The sequence below is a fragment of the Elephas maximus genome, chromosome 12 (assembly GCF_024166365.1).
Source record: "Elephas maximus indicus isolate mEleMax1 chromosome 12, mEleMax1 primary haplotype, whole genome shotgun sequence".
NCBI classification, from domain to species: Eukaryota; Metazoa; Chordata; class Mammalia; order Proboscidea; family Elephantidae; genus Elephas; species Elephas maximus.
The window spans coordinates 101,509,929-101,526,412 of record NC_064830.1 but is presented as its reverse complement, the minus strand read 5'-3'; the positions used below and the strand labels follow the sequence as shown (position 1 = coordinate 101,526,412).

The window sequence follows — 16,484 nt, the reverse complement described above, 5'->3', positions numbered from 1 at the left end:
GGCTGTTCTCATCTCAAAACGTCCTGGGGTGTCTGAGCAGATGTACCCTCAGGTCACTCAGTCTGACCTTCTTGCTTTCAGATGAAAAAAACTCAGGCTCAGAGGGCGAGGGGCTTGGCCTCAGCTTCCAGACTCCCAGTTTCTGCCCCCCTCCCAGAGGCCACATCTCCTCTGTAGCATCTGGGGTGTAAGGGAGCCTGTTACCTAGGACAGCACAGAGTCATGGTGAAGTACCTGGGCCCTGGACTCAGACTGCCTGGGGCCAACCCTGCTCTTGTTGTTAGTTGCATTCGAGTCAGTTCCGACTCCTGGAAACTTCATGTGTGCAGAGTAGAACTGCTCCCTAGGGTTTTCAAGGTTGTGACCTCTTGGAAGCAGATCACCAGGCCTGCCTTCCAAGGTGCCTCTGGGTGAGTGTGAACCGCCAACCTTTTAGTTAGTAGTTTAGCACTTAAACATTTGCGCCACCCAGGGACTAACCTCTGCTCTACCACTTAGCAACCACAGGACACTGAATAGCCATTTAACCATCATTTAACAGCCATTTACCTTCAGTGAAAAGGAGCCCTGGTGGCACAGTGGTAACCAAAAGGTCGGCAGTTTGAACCCACCAACTACTCCACGGGAGAAAGATGGGGCATCCTGTTTCCGTGAAGATGATAGCCTTGGTAACCCGGTGGGGTAGTTCTACTCCGTCGTATAAGGCCCGTTCCCGTGAAGATTATAGCCTTGGTGACCTGTGGGGTAGTTCTACTCCATCGTATAAGGCCCGTTCCCGTGAAGATGATGGCCTTGGTGACCTGTGGGGTAGTTCTACTCCATCGTATAAGGTTGCTGAGAGTAGGAGTCGACTTGAAGCCAACGGAGTTTTACCTCAGTGAGTTCATTTGTAAAATGGAATCAAAAATAGAAGCTGTTCCGTGTGATAGCTGCCCAGGATCTAATGTAATTAAGCACTCAGTAAATTCCAGCTATTTATTATTGTCAACTTTGAGATCTTTCATCAGGGCCTAGTTGTGAATTATACAGCAAGTTTATATACTGAGGGGCAAATGACAACACTCCTTTGCTATCTGTTGGCAGATCTGTAAATCTGAAGGCTTGGTTTGGGGCACCATTAATGGCCAATCATACTTAGAGAAAGTGGGTAAATTAAAAAAAACCTATTTGTAAGTAAATGCATAGGGACCAAATTTTATTGATGTCCCTGAGTGGTGTAAATGGTTAATGGGATTGGTTACTGACTGAAATTTTGGAGGTTCGAGTCTAGCCAGAGGCACCAGGCAAAGTCCTGGCCATCTGCTTCTGAAAAATCAGCCGTTGAAAACGCTGTAGAGCACATTTCCACTTGGACACACGTGGGACCACCATGAGTCAGAGTCAAGTCGACGACAACTCATGTTTCTCCTGGCTTATTTGTAGGCGAATGCATAGAGAGCAAAGTTGATCAGTGGTCACCTGGGGCAGGTGGGAGAGGGAAGGGAGGAGGTATTGCTTAAAGGGCGCTGAACTCCTGTTAGACGTGATGAAAACATTTGGCAAGAGTGGCGATGGTCGCACAACATGGCGAACGTAGTTAGTGTCGCAGAACTGTACACTCAAATATGGTTGAAATGGCGAATAGTTATACATATTTCGTCACAGTAAAAACGTGTTTTAAAAAAGACACCTCTATTTGTGATTAGGACTTCTAGGCATAGACACTTCGACTCTTCTAGAAGAGGTTGTCTGGCATAATTTCTTCCTTAATAAATACGCACCAAATGCATTCTATAAAAACCCCAAATCGCTAACCTGTCCCCAAGGAACTTTCATGGAGAGGGCAAATCTAAGCTCAAGTTGCTGATTTAGGTTGGCTCACATCTCAGTTAAGGAGTCCTGGTGGCCAAGTGAAAGACCAAAACAAACCTGTTGCTGTCGAGTCCATTCTGACTCATAGCAACCCTATAGGACAGAGCAGAACTGCCCCACAGGGTTTCCGAGGAGTGCCTGGTGGATTCTAACTGCTGACCTTTTGGTTAGCAGCCGTAGCTCTTAACCACTGCGCCACCAGCGTTTTCTACCAGAGCAGGGTGGATCCTAAACCTAAGCACTTCAGAGTAGTGTCTTATAAAAAGAGCAGGATAGACACAGAGATCCACACAGGAAGAAGACTGGTGTCAAGAACAACTGGGACTACTGACAAGGGAGGACCTCCGCTAGACCTGAAGCCTGAAAAGCAGACAAATTCCTGTTAATTGTATTTTTTATTACGGCAGCACCGGGTAGCTAAGACAAGGAGTGTATCCATTTTCTGCTCTGACGCCATTTTGGAGAACCCTTACTTAATCTCTCCTTCTTCAATGAACCCACTCTTGTCTCTCACACCCACCTGCCCCATCCCCCCTCCTGGACCTCATGCACCCATCCCCCTCTGCCCTCAGGCCGTCTGCCACCCACCTGCCTGCGCAAACTCTTCAGGCTCCATACAATGGTGCTCTGGGATCCCTGACAAATCTAGCCCCTGCCTTTATTATTATTATATCATGACAGATGTACCCCTCTGATTAATTTCAGGGATCTTTAATTTCTCTAGACCTAAGACTGTCTAATGGGGGGCATTGGTGGTTCCGTGGTAAATTCCCTCCTTTCATGTGGAGACATGGGTTTGATTTCTGGCCAATGCACCGCGTCCTCAGCCACCATCCGTCTGTCAGCGGAGGCTTGTGTGTCGCTATGATGCCGAACAGGTTTCAGCAGAGCTTCCAGACTAAGACAGACTAAGAAGAAAGGCCTGGTGACCTACTTCAGAAAACCAGCCAATGAAACCTATGAATCACAATGGTCCAGCCCACAACTGATCATGGGGATGGCACAGGACTGGGCAGCTTTTTGTTCTGGTGTGCATGGGGTCACCACGAGTTGGAGCTGACTGGTCAGCAGCTGACAGCAACAAAGACTGTCTTACTAGGGCAGCGGTTCCAGGCGTGATTCTTGACCCCGCCCCCCAGCCCCGGGGACTTTTGGCAACAGTCTGGAGACATTTTTGGTTGTCACAGTTTTGGGGTGGGGGTGCTACAGGCATCTAGAGGATGCTATTAACCACCCTACAGTGCATGACAGAGTTGCTTACACAAAGAATTATCCTGCCTGAGATGTTGCCAGTGCCAAGGGTGAGAGGCCCTAGGGCTCTGGGTAATGGCCTGTGTATGTTGGGAGAGATGGCCTAGGCCAGGTTCCACAATCTTGAGAAATGTTTGGATCTTTTTAAAGGCAGGGCCTTTCCTGGGACCTCTGAGAACACACTCATAGACCCTTTAGGCTCTATTTCAGTATCTAAAATCTTATGCTATGAAAATTTGTCAATTGCAAAGTATCATCAGAATAAAGAGCGGGTCTTTAAACGGCTGAAATAATTGTTTAAAAGACTGGAGAGGGACCCATGGGAAGTTTCTGGTGTGATGGGAACATTTATATGTTAATCTAAGTAATAGTTTCATAGACGTCTACGGTTGAAAATTTTATCAAGATGTGTGCATTTCAATTTAAGAATGTTAAAAACAAAAGCAACTGAGCAGGGAAGTATGGTAGCAGAATGGGATATAAATGGAATAAACTTTACAAAGGAAAATACTGGAGAAGGGTGAGGAAGGAGTTAGTCTCACCTTTTCTAGTATAGCATCCATCAATGGTTCTAAAATTAAAACATGACATATTATAAAAGCAAAAAAAAAAATTATCATAAAAATGAAAACACGGAGCTTTACAAATTCTCACAGAGATCTCAGGCCCTGGTTTGAGAAACCCTGGCTGGGGCACGAGACTGGCAGGCATCTGGCCCCAGACACTCAGGCTCGCCCCCACCAGGTAGGGCTGTGGGCTCACCTGGCCACACTCAGGTGCCAGGAGTGCGGACAGTGTATTCCTGCTGCCCCCTTCCCTCACCCTGCTGGAGCCATGCCCCACTTGGGTTTTATCAAGGCCTCCTTTGCCAGCTGAGAACTAGTCCAAACAACTCTCCATTTCTACAAGGCTGCGCTGCCTGCACATTGCGGGCGAGATGCCCAGACATCAAGGACAGTGTCTTGCACTAAAGCTCTGCAGGTTCTGGTCCTCAATCTGGCCCTGTGCGGGCCTGAGCGACTCTCCCAGTCTCAGTGACTCCCCACGGGCCCCCCATCATGTAAAATGAAGCTGGTGATCATTGGATGAACTTGGAGATCTCCTCAGTTTAAACAAACAAACAAACAAACAGTTGCCTTTAAGTCGATTCTGACTCATGGTGACCCCATGTGAGTAAGAGTAGAACTGTGCTCCACAGGATTTGCAATGGCTAGTTTTTCAGAAGTAGATTGCCAGGCCTTTCTTTTGAGGCACCTCTGGGTGGACTCGAGCCTCTAACGTTTGGGTTAGCAGCTGAGCGTTTTGACTCTTTGCACCACCGAGGGACTCCGTGATCTCCTCCAGGGTGCTCTAAAGTACTACAGATTTCCACCGCTGGGAATGCAACAGCCGGGCCCTGGTCCCTGCTCCACCGGTGGCTCTGAGACTGCAGAGTAGGCAGGAGGACAGCCGCCTCTCCAGCTGCCTACTCAAGAGCCAGGACCAGGGTTGGCTGCCTTGTTCAGCCCTAGCTCCCCCACACGGCAGCTGTGTGACCTGGGGCAAATCGTGTAACTCTCCAGGCTTTTGTTTCCTCATCAGTAAAACAGAGTTAGCAATACCATCTACCTCAGAGGAGTGTTATGTTTAATCAACGGGCAGATGTCAAGTGCTTTGTGCAGTGCCGACTCAGAGAGCATGGAATAAATGTTGGCAGCTGTTATCGCTGCCAGGAGCAGCAGTGTGCTGGCATGGTGCCTGCTCCTTAGATGAGCCGCCACCCTGCACTGCCCTCCCTGTTAGCAGCCTCTGCAGAGGGCCAGATGCTGGACTGAGTTTGGAGAGGAGGGAGAAAGAGAAGATGAGCTCAGGCGGAAGAGCTCTGTTGGGGAACGGGTAACAGACAGAGAAGCAGTTGAAGAACAGAGCGTGGGCCTGGGGCCTGAAACCCTGGGTTCCCATCTTTGCCTTTGACAACAGCTGTAACTTTGCACAAGTCACTTAGTGTATCTGAATCTCACTCAGTGTTGTTGTTATTAGCTGCTACCTGGTCAGACCCAACTCATGGTGACCCTATACACGATGAACAAAACACCGCCCGGTCCTGTGCCATCCCCATGATCGGTTGTGGATTGGATTGTTGTGATCCATAGGGTTTTCATTGGTGATTTTCTGAAGTAGATGACCAGGCCTTTCTTCCTAGTCTGTCTTAGTCTAGAAGTTCTGCTAAAACCTGTTCAGCATCATAGCAAAATGCAAGCCTCCACTGACAGACAGGTGGTGGCCACACCTGAGGTGCATTGACCGAGAATTGAATCCCAGCCTCCTACATGGAAGACTCCTGGTGGTGCAGTGGTTAAGTGCTCAGCTGCTAACTGAAAGGTTGGCAGTTCGAACCTGCCAGCTGCTCCGTAGGAGAAAGCTGTGGCAGTCTGCTTCCATAAAGATTACAGCCTTAGAAACCCTATGGGGCAGTTCTACTCTGTCCTATGGGATCGACATGAGTTGGAATTGACTCAACGGCAATAGGTTTGGTTCTTCCATATGAAAGGCAAGAATTCTACCACTGAGCCACCAATGCCCAACTCACTCAGTGTACCTATCTGTAAAATGGGGATAATGGTAGCACCTCTCTCAAAGGGCTGTTTTGAGGATTCCATGATGTAATGCACATTAAGTTTTTATCATAAAGCTTTCATTTGCAGCTCAGGATGCAATATAGAGCTGTGAGGCCACCACCCTGAGAGATGAAGTTTCTCAAAGCTTTCTCTCTCCAGAGACCTGACCATTAATTTATCGCCCCAGATTGAGCTAGTCCCACACCCATAGAGAGCCGTGACTGCATCCCGACTGGAAGGAACAACGATAATTTATTTCCTAAATTGTGGCCCCACTCCCTGGAGAAGATGATACTTAAATTTCTGCAACAATTTTTTTTTTTTGTAGAACTTTCTCATCATGTACTCATGAAATAGAACTCTGGGGTTTAGGGCAGGAGGGTGGAGAAATGGAGATGTAGAGTTGGGAGTCACACAGGTCCAGAGTGGACCTCCTTCCCTCCTCCTGACCTGCCTTCCCTCTTCCATCGTCTCTTCCTGGGCAGAGAAGACTCAGAACAGCTTGGAAGTTAGCAGAGAGCTGGTGGGAAAGGTCTCCTACCCTTTTGTGTGTGCATGGTGAGCTGTGAGCTGGGGCTGGCTGGCCCTGCTGGCCAGGCAGGTGTCCGTGGGCTGGCAAATATGTTTGTCCTTATAGGAGTTTTGGGGGACAGAGGCAGAGACCTCTGACTGTCACCAAGAGAGTGCTCAAGTGGCAGCTCTAAGCCTCTAATCCAGGGACCCAGATAGGACATCAGTTTATGTATATCAACAGCCCCTGTTCTCCTCTTGCCCCATGCCACCTGCTTTAGGGAAGAGCCCTGGCTGTGTCAGGGACAGGATGCCTGAGTAACAGGCATGGGGTGAGGGGTGGGGGAATACCACTTGGAGCCCAAAGACAAAACAGTCCTGATCCTGGCCCCATGGGAGAGCCTCCAGAATCAAAGTCTATCTCGCTCCATTTTGAGGCTCTGTGTGTTCACCCCACCCAAAGATACCAGTATTCCCCACGCCTTTGTCTGAGAATTTTCCCAGAAGTTCTCAGCCTAGAGGAAACCCTGCTTTTGAAGTCAGCAAGGCACCCACACGTCCAGGGAAGTTCTGAACAATGAAAACACCCCTGCGTGGCCCAGGAGGAAGCTGCTTTCCTGGTCTCTGTCCTGATCAGAGTGAGGAGCCGCTAGGTGGTACAAATAATTAATGTGCTCAGTTGCTAATGGAAAGGTTGGAGGTTCAGGTCCACCCAGAGGCACCTTGGAAGAAAGGCCCTGGCAATCTACTTCCAAAAAACCAGACATTGAAAACCCTGTCGAGCACAGTTCTACTTTGCACATATGGGGCCACTGTGAATCTGAATGGACTCCATGACAACCAGGAAAAAAAAAAAAAAAGGAATGAAAGCTTTCCTGGCTTCACAAGCCTTGTGGCTGTGTTTTATTGGATCCCGGCTAAGTTATTCCCCAAACCTGCTCTAGAGTCTTGTTTTGCTTCCCCAGAAAAGGCTATTTATTTGGTTGGCTTTGCTCCCTGTAATGTCTTTAATATATTGCTCCTTCTCGTCTTTTTTTTTTTTTTTCAGAATTCCAGTCTCTGGTGAAGTATTAACCAGCTTTGGACCCAAAGAAATGTAAGGACTGACCTCAAAATTCTGTCCCCAACATCCTCCTCTCTTCTTGGCTCATCTCTGTACATTTTTCTGACAGCACATGACATCAATCAAACAACGATCAGGACCGTTTGCCAAGGAAACATTTTGGGTGACACAGTGACCTTGCCATGTGTTCTACTCGGGGGCACAGCCAGAGGTGAGTGACTGTGGCAATTCACAATGTGCTGATTTCTGCTACTGTCTACGCTGACTTTCATGGTGACCCAGTTTCCCACAGCTGGACAGGTTTGTCCACAGGGTCTAGTGGAGTCTTTGATCCTGCCAGGGCGGCAGTGCTGAGACAAGGCACCAGCAAAACGTATCAGGAATCTTGTTCTTGTTAGCTGCCATTAGAATTGGCCCCCAACTCAAGGCGACCCCATGCACAATGAGTTCGGACAATTGTGATCCATAGGGTTTTCACTGGCTAATTTTCAGAACCATCACCTGTCTGTCAACGTACTGTACTGTGGTGGGTTGCATGTTGCTGTGATGCAGGACATCATGCTTGGTAGAGGGCCAGCAAAAAAGAGGAAGACCCTTAATAAGATGGATTGACACAGTGGCTGCAACAACGGGCACAAATATGGTAAAGTTTGTGAGAATGGCACAGGACTGGGCAGTGTTTTGTTGTGTTGTACGCGGAGTTGCTATGAGTCGAATGGACTTAAAAGCAATGGGTATGTATATATATATATATATTTCTTTTTTATGTGTATATATACATATATATATATATATATATATATATAGGCACATGGGGTCACTACGAGTCAGACCTGATTCAACGGCTCCTAACAAGAATAATTTTCAGGAGTAGATCTCTAGGCCTTTCTTCCTAGTCTGTCTTAGTCTGGGTAACCATGCTGGTTGTTGAAATACCAGTGGCATAGCTTTCAGCATCACAGGAACACACAAGCCACCACAGTACAACATGCTCACAGACGGGTGGTGGCTGCGCACAAGGTGCATTGGCTGGGAAGCAAACTGAGTCTCCTGCATGGAAGGTGTGAATTCTACTGCTGAACCATCACTGTCTCCGTATCTGTTAATGTTATGGAAGTTTCATTAAAGTCCAGATATTTAAAAAGTAAAGTTAGACACCAACAGGGGCATGCAGTGGAGCTAGGATCCTGATACCCTAGAGCAGAGACTAATGGAGTAATCACGCATGATGAAGAGTTTGGTGGAATCGAGCAGCTGCCTAAGGTGCCTGGGATCAGGACGAGAATTTCTGGTCGTTGAAATTTCACCTGCGGGTAAGAGCTTGAACTAAAGATAGGAAGCAGTGAGCTTTGCTTTACTTATCACAGTATTTTGTCCACTTGGTTTGCAAGTGGAACTAAGCTGCCTTGTGTTCTGTGCCCATTGTTCACTGCACAGTAAGGACTGTGAGGTCCAGTGTCCTCATGCCTGAGTGTCAAAGTTGGCATTTCTCAGCCTGGCCTGCATGGCTCTGTCCCCTTGGGGACTGGTTTCTTCCATGGCTGCAGGTGTGAGTGATCCAGACCCACCACATCAGCTCAGCCTGGCCCCAAAGAGGCACAAACGCCAAGTCCAGATTCTGCCCCTCTGGTGGCGGGTGCTTCGGCAGGAGGGTCCTCAGGGTGTAGGGGAACAGAGGAAAGGCAGGAGCCCTCCCTGGCTGTAGGATGCCCGCTGTGACTTGTCCCTGGGAGGAGCCCAGCAAGAACTCCTCTCCTGAGGATGTGTGCTGGCTGGCCGACTGTGTCCACTGTCCCTCAACACTCCTTGTTGTCCTGCCTACCACTGAAATCAGGAATGAATGAATGAAGAGGAAAGAAGGCCCTTTTGCCACTCCTGTGGCACCCTGTCGTCTGGGCCCCTGAACAGCCTCGTGGAGCTCCCGGGCCTCTCTCTTCTCCCTTCCTGGCCCACACCCCAGCCCATTTTCTCTTTCCCTCCTCTGGCTGCTTAGTTCCTCTGCCCCAAACTCCATCCTCTTCTTTAGGCTTCACCTGAAATCAGATGGCTTCACGTATCTTGGTTTCTGCAAACTGAGGCTGGGCAAGAGGAGTGGGCCCAATCCCTCCTACCAGAGAGAATGTATAATGTCATGTGACGTATCATACTGAACCTTTTAATTTTTTACAGTTTTGGGGGGCTAGTTTTTCATTACTAATTGATATTTTCCATCATTTGTTTCTTCCACTGCCTTTAAGTTTAGGAAGTCTTTTCCCTCCCCTAGATGAGCTGGGGGCTGGGGTTTTGGTCTCGGTTTTTCTGGCTGATAGATGCCCAAAGCTCAGAGAACTTCACAGAACAAAGAGCGAACCCAATGTGAACTATGGACTTGAGCTGATGATAATGTGTCGATGTGGGTTCGTCAATGGTAACAACTATACCACAGGAATGCGAGATGTTAGGAACGGCAGAAACTGTGTGTAGGGAGGAGGGGGGTATATGGGAACTGCCTGTACTTTGTGCACAATTCTTCTGTGAACCTAAAACTGCTCTAGAAAACAGTGTATTAAATACAAAAAGATCGAAAGACAAACAAGTTGGGGAAATATTTGCCAAGAGCATGGCCCACAAAGACAAAATACAAGGACGTCACAAATCAAGATGAAAAATACTGGGGCATCATTAAAGAAAGTTATAAAAAAGAATATACCAATAACTAGTAAGCATATGGGACGAACAGTCAAATATACTAGAAAAATATGAAGAACACTAAGATACATGCTTGGTTTATTCATTTAACAAAAGGAAAAATGATACTACGCTGTCTTACTTATCAACTATCTCATTATCCAACATTTCACATTACGACAATACTGTAGTAAAAAATCTCTTACCTGACTGTTTCTCACATTAACGGCATGTGTTTGGCAGTAACAATCACGCAGAGGTGCAAGGTGAGAGGAACACTGGTTATGATGGTTAACTCTAGTTAGTGTTTGTCATGGATTGAATTGTGTCCCCCAAAAATATGTGTATCAATTTGGCTAGGCCGTGATTCCCAGTATTGCGTGATGGTCCATCATGTTGTCATCCGAAGTGATTTTCCTCTGCGTTGCAAATCCTAACACTATGATGTTAATGGGATGGATCAGCGGCAGTTATGTTGATGAGATCTGCAAGAATAGATTGTATCTTAAATCAATCTCTTTTGAGATATAAAGGAAAGATGTGAGCATAGAGATGTGGGGACCTCATACCACCAAGAAAGCAGCGCTGGGAGTACAGCACATCCTTTGGACCTGGCGTTCCTGTGCCAAGAAGCTCCCAGACCAGGGGAAGATTGATGACAAGGACCTTCCCCCAGAGCTGACAGAGAGAGACAGCCTTCCCCTGGAGCTGGCACCCTGAATTTGGACTTCTAGTCTCCTGGACTGTGGGAGAATAACTTTCTCTTTGTTAAAACCATCCACTTGTGGTTTTCCTGTTACAGCAGCACTAGATGATTGAGACAGTATTGGTTTAACCATATAGCGACCACTTCTTTATGCCTCTGGGCCTCGTAGGTAGTATGTTACTCTGGCTCTAATGTATTTAGCATCAAGCTGGGTCCCTTTTGAAATGTGTGAAGCTCAGCAGATTGTAGTTGAAGCCTCATTGTTGTATAGGTTGAGCATTCTATTAGGTAATAAAAAATTTGTAACGAAAGGGTGGTTAGGTGTCAGCTTGGCTGGGCCATGATTCTCAGCAGTTTGGCAGTTATGTAATGATGTAGTCATCCTCCATTTTGTGATCTGATGTGGTCATCCTCCACTTCCGCTTAACGACCTGGTCCTTGGAACCTAACCATGTCAATAAGTGAGGAGTGGGTGTATCTGATAAAGGCACAGGCAGAGGACACTCGCTCACACTCCTGGTGAGTTATAAGTTAGTATCAACTTTCCAAAAGTCAACTTAGCAAATGCAGTAAAGGTCCTCAAATAATTTTGGGGGGAGGTCTGTGAGTACATATGTGTATAGAGAAAAACACTGGGAGGGAATAGCGAAAACATTTATAGAGACGTTTTTTGTTATCTTGCATTGGGCAAAGCTACTGCAAAAGACTTCTAAAGTTTTGAAAAGCAAAGACATCACTTTGGTTTTTTGTTTGTTTGTTTGCATTGGGCATATCTGCTGCAAAAGACCTCTTTTTATTTACTTATTTTTTTTATTTTTTATTGTGCTTTAGGTGAAAGTTTATAGAGGAAATTAGTTTCTCGTTCAACAATTAATACACAAATTGTTTTGTGACATTGGTTGCAAACACCATGATGTGTCAACACTTTCCCTGATTGAACTCTACATGATTGAACTACGAAGCACCTTCCTCACTCACGTGTGTTATTATTTGTTTTATGGACCTGTCTAACCTTTGGCTGAAGGATGAACTTCAGGAGTGACTTCAGTTCTGAGTTCAAAGGGTGTCTGGGGGCTACATTCTCAGGGTTCCTCCAGTCTGTCAGTCTCTGTTGCTCTGTAGTGCTTTGTTGCAGCAGTCATGGGACACCAAGGTAACCCCTCTGCTGAGAAGTTAGAAAGAGACAAAGCGATACTGGAGTTCTTACTGGCAAGGAGAAGAGAAGAGAGAGATGGTATGGCAACTACAGCTTCCTCCAGAACCGGTAGCCATTGCCCTGGCATCAGCAGAAAGAGGCTTCAGCGGGAAACGTTCATGCTCCCCCTTTTCCCACCAGGGCATGGATATGGGGTCAGAGGGACACCTGTGTGGCGTTTCCTGGAACTAGCAAAGGGAAGGCTTTTCCTCTGTTAGATATCAAATTTCTGAACCTGGAAAAAGGTTTCCATGATTAGCCTCATTTGTTTGGAGCAATTCTCTTTCTAAATTCAACTGCAGTGATTTAAAAGTTATGTGTGTGTGTGTGTGTGTGAGAGAGAGAGAGGGAGATACAGAGCCAGAGAAAGAGAGAAATCGCCTCTCTGGAGAGTTACAGAGATAGGGAACCAGAAACCAGAATGGCACTGCTCTTGGCTGTAGTCATCCTTGTTAAAATCTAACTTGTTTATTCCACCCAAATTAAGCCTGGGGGTGGGGATTGTGGAATAAACGTGCCTGGGGTGGATGCATTCAGCATGTCACACTCTCAAATTAGGGAAATGGGTCACCTCCCTGGGACTCTTTGGTCCAGCTGCCAGCTTGGGGTCAGAAGCAAAGACAAACTAGGACCTCCACAAGACGTCCGGCACCCTGGAGACCCCGGGGTTGGGGGAGGGGAAGTGTCTGTGGTTTCTTGTGGCACATAGCTGTCGGTCGGGCATGTGAAATCCCATTTCAGCACCTCCAGAGGCCCTCTGCCAAGCACATCTATTTTAAATCCTGCAGCCGAGATCGCACCTGCTAGGTGGGTGCGAAGAGCTGAGGCACGACTTTCCAACCTAACTCCGCAAGGACATGTTTTCCTTCCAGCCCCAGCCCCCCGCCCCTGTTGGTGAAGCTGTGAGGACAAGCCCTGTCTTCCCCCATCCAGAAGGATCGTCCACACCATCTGGGTGCATTGTGAGGTTGACATTTCTTGGAACAGTTGAACCATCAGTGTGCGATTTGAAGTTGACGTTTCTTGGGATGGCTGGGAGTGCCCACCTTGTTTGCACCCAGAAATGCCATTCTGGCAACAGACAGGCAATCTGATGCTCCTTGTCTGTAAGAACTCAGTGCTGATGCAGTAAGTGGGGTTCTCAGGTGTCTATCACTGCTCAGGCAAAAGAATTCCAGGAGAAGGAGCATAGATGGACAGCTCAGGAAAATGGAATATGAGGGGGGCTTTTCACATCTCCAAGTTACTGATCCACCTTGGGTCCCGGGGGAGACAGCCAAAGGACTCCCTTCTCCTCCTGCCCCACAGGAGAAGCCAGGGGTCTTGGTCCATTCCTGAGCACCAGTGAGCTCCTGGACAGCTGAAAACTCAGCTCATCCCCATGGTCAATATCACATGGTGTTACCACCAGCCACTGACCAGTGTCTTCCCCAAGACTCCATCGGTGGCTCCAAAATGGTGCCCATAGGCTGAGGCCAGCCTGCAGATGATTGTGATCAGCCATGCAGAGTCTGAAAATTCTTAACTGCCAACGTGGAAAATTTGGAGGTTCCATGTGAAACAGCTACATATTCAGCTACTCCTGCAAAATCAGGATATCTGGCCACAGTGCGCCCACATTCACGCCTGGCAAGCATCCATGGGCTGGGTTTCAGGAGTGACTGCCTCCCCTGAGGGTTAGCTGTGGTGCCCCTTGGCCTTTCTGCTCATGGGCCATGTCTGCTCAGACCCTGTGGGCACCTAAGTGTGCCACCCTGCTCGAGAACCACAATTCCCAGAGGGGCTTCTGACCAGGAAGGTCTCCTCAGGGTCTAGCTGCCAGCAGAGCAGAGTCCAGAGGAGCAACTGCGGGCCCCCAGGCCTGAGACGTACTACTGCCCTCCCAACCATGGTCACCACCTACAGGGCTGTGTTTATGAGATGTTTTCCCACATGTGGCCTCACCTGTCCTCATAAAAGCCCTCAAGTGGGAAACAGTACATGGCAATTACCTAGAGCAGGAGATAGTTTGGGCCAGATAAATATACCAACATGATAGACTGAAATTCCAGCAGAAGGAGTTTCCCATGGCAGAAATGGGAGCAAGTGTAATCAGACAAGATTATCTGGCCTGGGGAATTGAGGGAACTTTTTGTCCCTGGGGGGCCCTGGTGGTGCGATGGTTAAGAGCTCGGGGGCTAATCAAAATGTCAGCAGTTTGAATCTACCAGCTGCTCCTTGGAAACCCTATGAGGCAGTTCTACTCTGTCCTATAGGGTCGCTATGAGTTGAAATCCACTCGACAGCAACAGGTTTGGTTTGTTTGGTTTTGGTTTTTTATTCCTGGGTAAAATCGGTGACATAGGAAGACAATGCCAGTGGAGTAAAAGAGATTGGGTGAGTACACCAGTGATCACTGAAGCACTGTTTGGCCTAAAGGTGGAAACAACCCAAGTGTCCATCAACAGATGAACAGACGAACAAAATGTGGTCCATCCATGCAGTGGAATATTTTTCATCTATAAAGAGAAATGAAGTTCTGATTCATGCTATGACATGGATGGACCTTGAAAACATTACGCTGAGTGAAATAGTCAGACACAAAAGGATAAATATTGTATGATTTCACTTAAATGAAGTAACTCGAATAGGCAAAAGCGTAGAGACAGAAAGTAGATTAGAGGTTACCAGGGGTGGAGGGAGGAGGGCGTGGAAAGTTACTGCTTATACTGAGCTTCTGTTTGGGGCGATTGAAAAGTTTTAAAAATGGATAGTGATAATGGTTACGCAACACGGTGAATGTAATTAATGTCACTGAATTAAATACACTTAAAAATGGTTACAATGACAAAAATAATTTTTATATTTTACCACAATAAAATGAAAGAAGAAAAAAGACTGGATGAGGGGAGAGTGGCTGGAAGCCTTTTCCAGAAGACAGAGGAGAGGGTGGTGGGAGTCTAGCTGAGGGAGGCTTGAGAGGCCAGCATTTCCCAGAGCTGTGGGGAGAGGCGCCCCCTGCTGGACACGAGGAAGCCTGCTTCCCTTTTGTCAGGGATTTTAGGGCAAAAACAATCACCGCTAATATGTATGGGAAGTGTGGTAGGTACTAGGCACCATTCAATGTATAAAAAGCATGATTTCAAGTATCCCTCACAACAACCATGTGAAATCAGTGCTATTATTATCATTATCCCTCTTCACAGTTGAGGAAGCCAAGGCTCTGAGGAGCAAAATGACTTACCACATCCCAGTGTTGCTCCAGGACTAGAACTGAGGCAGCCTGGTTCTCGAGTCTAGCCCAGACCCACTTCAAAAACCAAGTAGGACCAGCGCTTCGTAAGGCCTCTGTCTCTGCTCTGGCTCAAAAGGTGACGGGGTGATTCTCCTCAGGGAGCAACAGGCTGGGCTCCAGTGCTCAGGGCCCGCTCCCTCACACCCACTTCTCACTCAAATCTTCCTCCTTTCTCCGCACCCTGCTTCAGCCTCCCCTTTCCTCACGAAGTGGACACGTGCTGACAAGGACTTTGACCAAATCACTTTCCCTTCCTCAGCCTTGGCTCTCTGGACCTCTGTGTTACTCCACCTCTCTCTTTTCTGAGTGACTTCAGTTTCCCAGCCCTGGGAATTTCTGTTGCCTCTTTCATTTGACTAAACAATTCTCAGATGTCACTGAATTATATACACTTAAAATGGTTAGAATGGTAAAAGCTTTGCCTCTCTCTCCTTTTTCTCTCTCCCTCAACTTTCCTTGCTCCACGACACACGTGAAGGGAAAGATTTGTGTGTGTGTGTGTAGTAAAAAAAAATATATATATATATATATCATAAAAGTTGCCATTTTAACCATTTGTAAGTGTACAATTCAGGGACATTAATTATAGTCTCAATGTTTTACAGTCACCACCACTATCTATTTTCAAAACATTTCATTACCCCAAACAGACACTCAGGGCCCCTTAAACAGTAGGCTTTCCGCGCCCTCCCCAACCCCTGGTAACCACTAATCTACTTTCTGTCTGTTCTAGACAGATAGACATTTGTCTATTCTAGATATTTCATATAAGTGGTATCATACAAGATTTGTCCTTTTGTGTCTGACGCATTTCAGTTAGCATAATGTTTTCAAGGTTCATCCGTGTCGTAGTATATATCAGGACTTCATTTCTCTCAATACTCCATTGTATGTATATGCCACATTTGATTTATCTATTCATCTGTTGATGGAGGGAAGGACTTGCTTGTGGGTCCAAGTAAAGCAGTTCACGTTCTAAGGTTGGGTAGGGGGAGGAGACACCCACCACATGCCCCAGGGCAGGAATAATCCCCCACTCCTGGTCATTCCAGGCTCAGGGAAGTTCGGGCTTGTTGGGTCCTCTGCTTGGTTTGTGGTTAGTCCATGACCAGCATCACACCAATAGAACAACTTCTGCAAATTTACAACCTGCCCTTCCAGCCCAGTGCTCCTAAGACATCAGGTCTGTCATGGATTGAATTGTGTCCCCCAAAAATATCTGTCAACTTGGCTAGGTCATAATTCTCAGTATTGTAATGATGGTCTACCATTTTGTCATCTGATGTGATTTCCCTGGGTTGTAAATTCTATCACTAAGATGTAATGAGATGGATTAGTGACAGTTATATTAATGAGATCTACAAGATTAG

At 47.1% G+C, this 16,484-nt stretch overlaps 1 long non-coding RNA gene across 1 annotated transcript in view; it reads left to right on the top strand.

Annotated features, from left to right (window-relative positions):
* Positions 1-7,478, top strand: part of LOC126087204 (uncharacterized) — a 54,176-nt gene extending 46,698 nt beyond the window's left edge. Inside the window, exons 2-3 of the long non-coding RNA XR_007519684.1 lie at positions 7,258-7,305; positions 7,382-7,478. This is a non-coding gene — a long non-coding RNA (uncharacterized LOC126087204). The remainder of the gene's footprint in view (positions 1-7,257; positions 7,306-7,381) is intronic.
* The last annotated feature ends 9,006 nt before the right edge of the window (positions 7,479-16,484 follow it).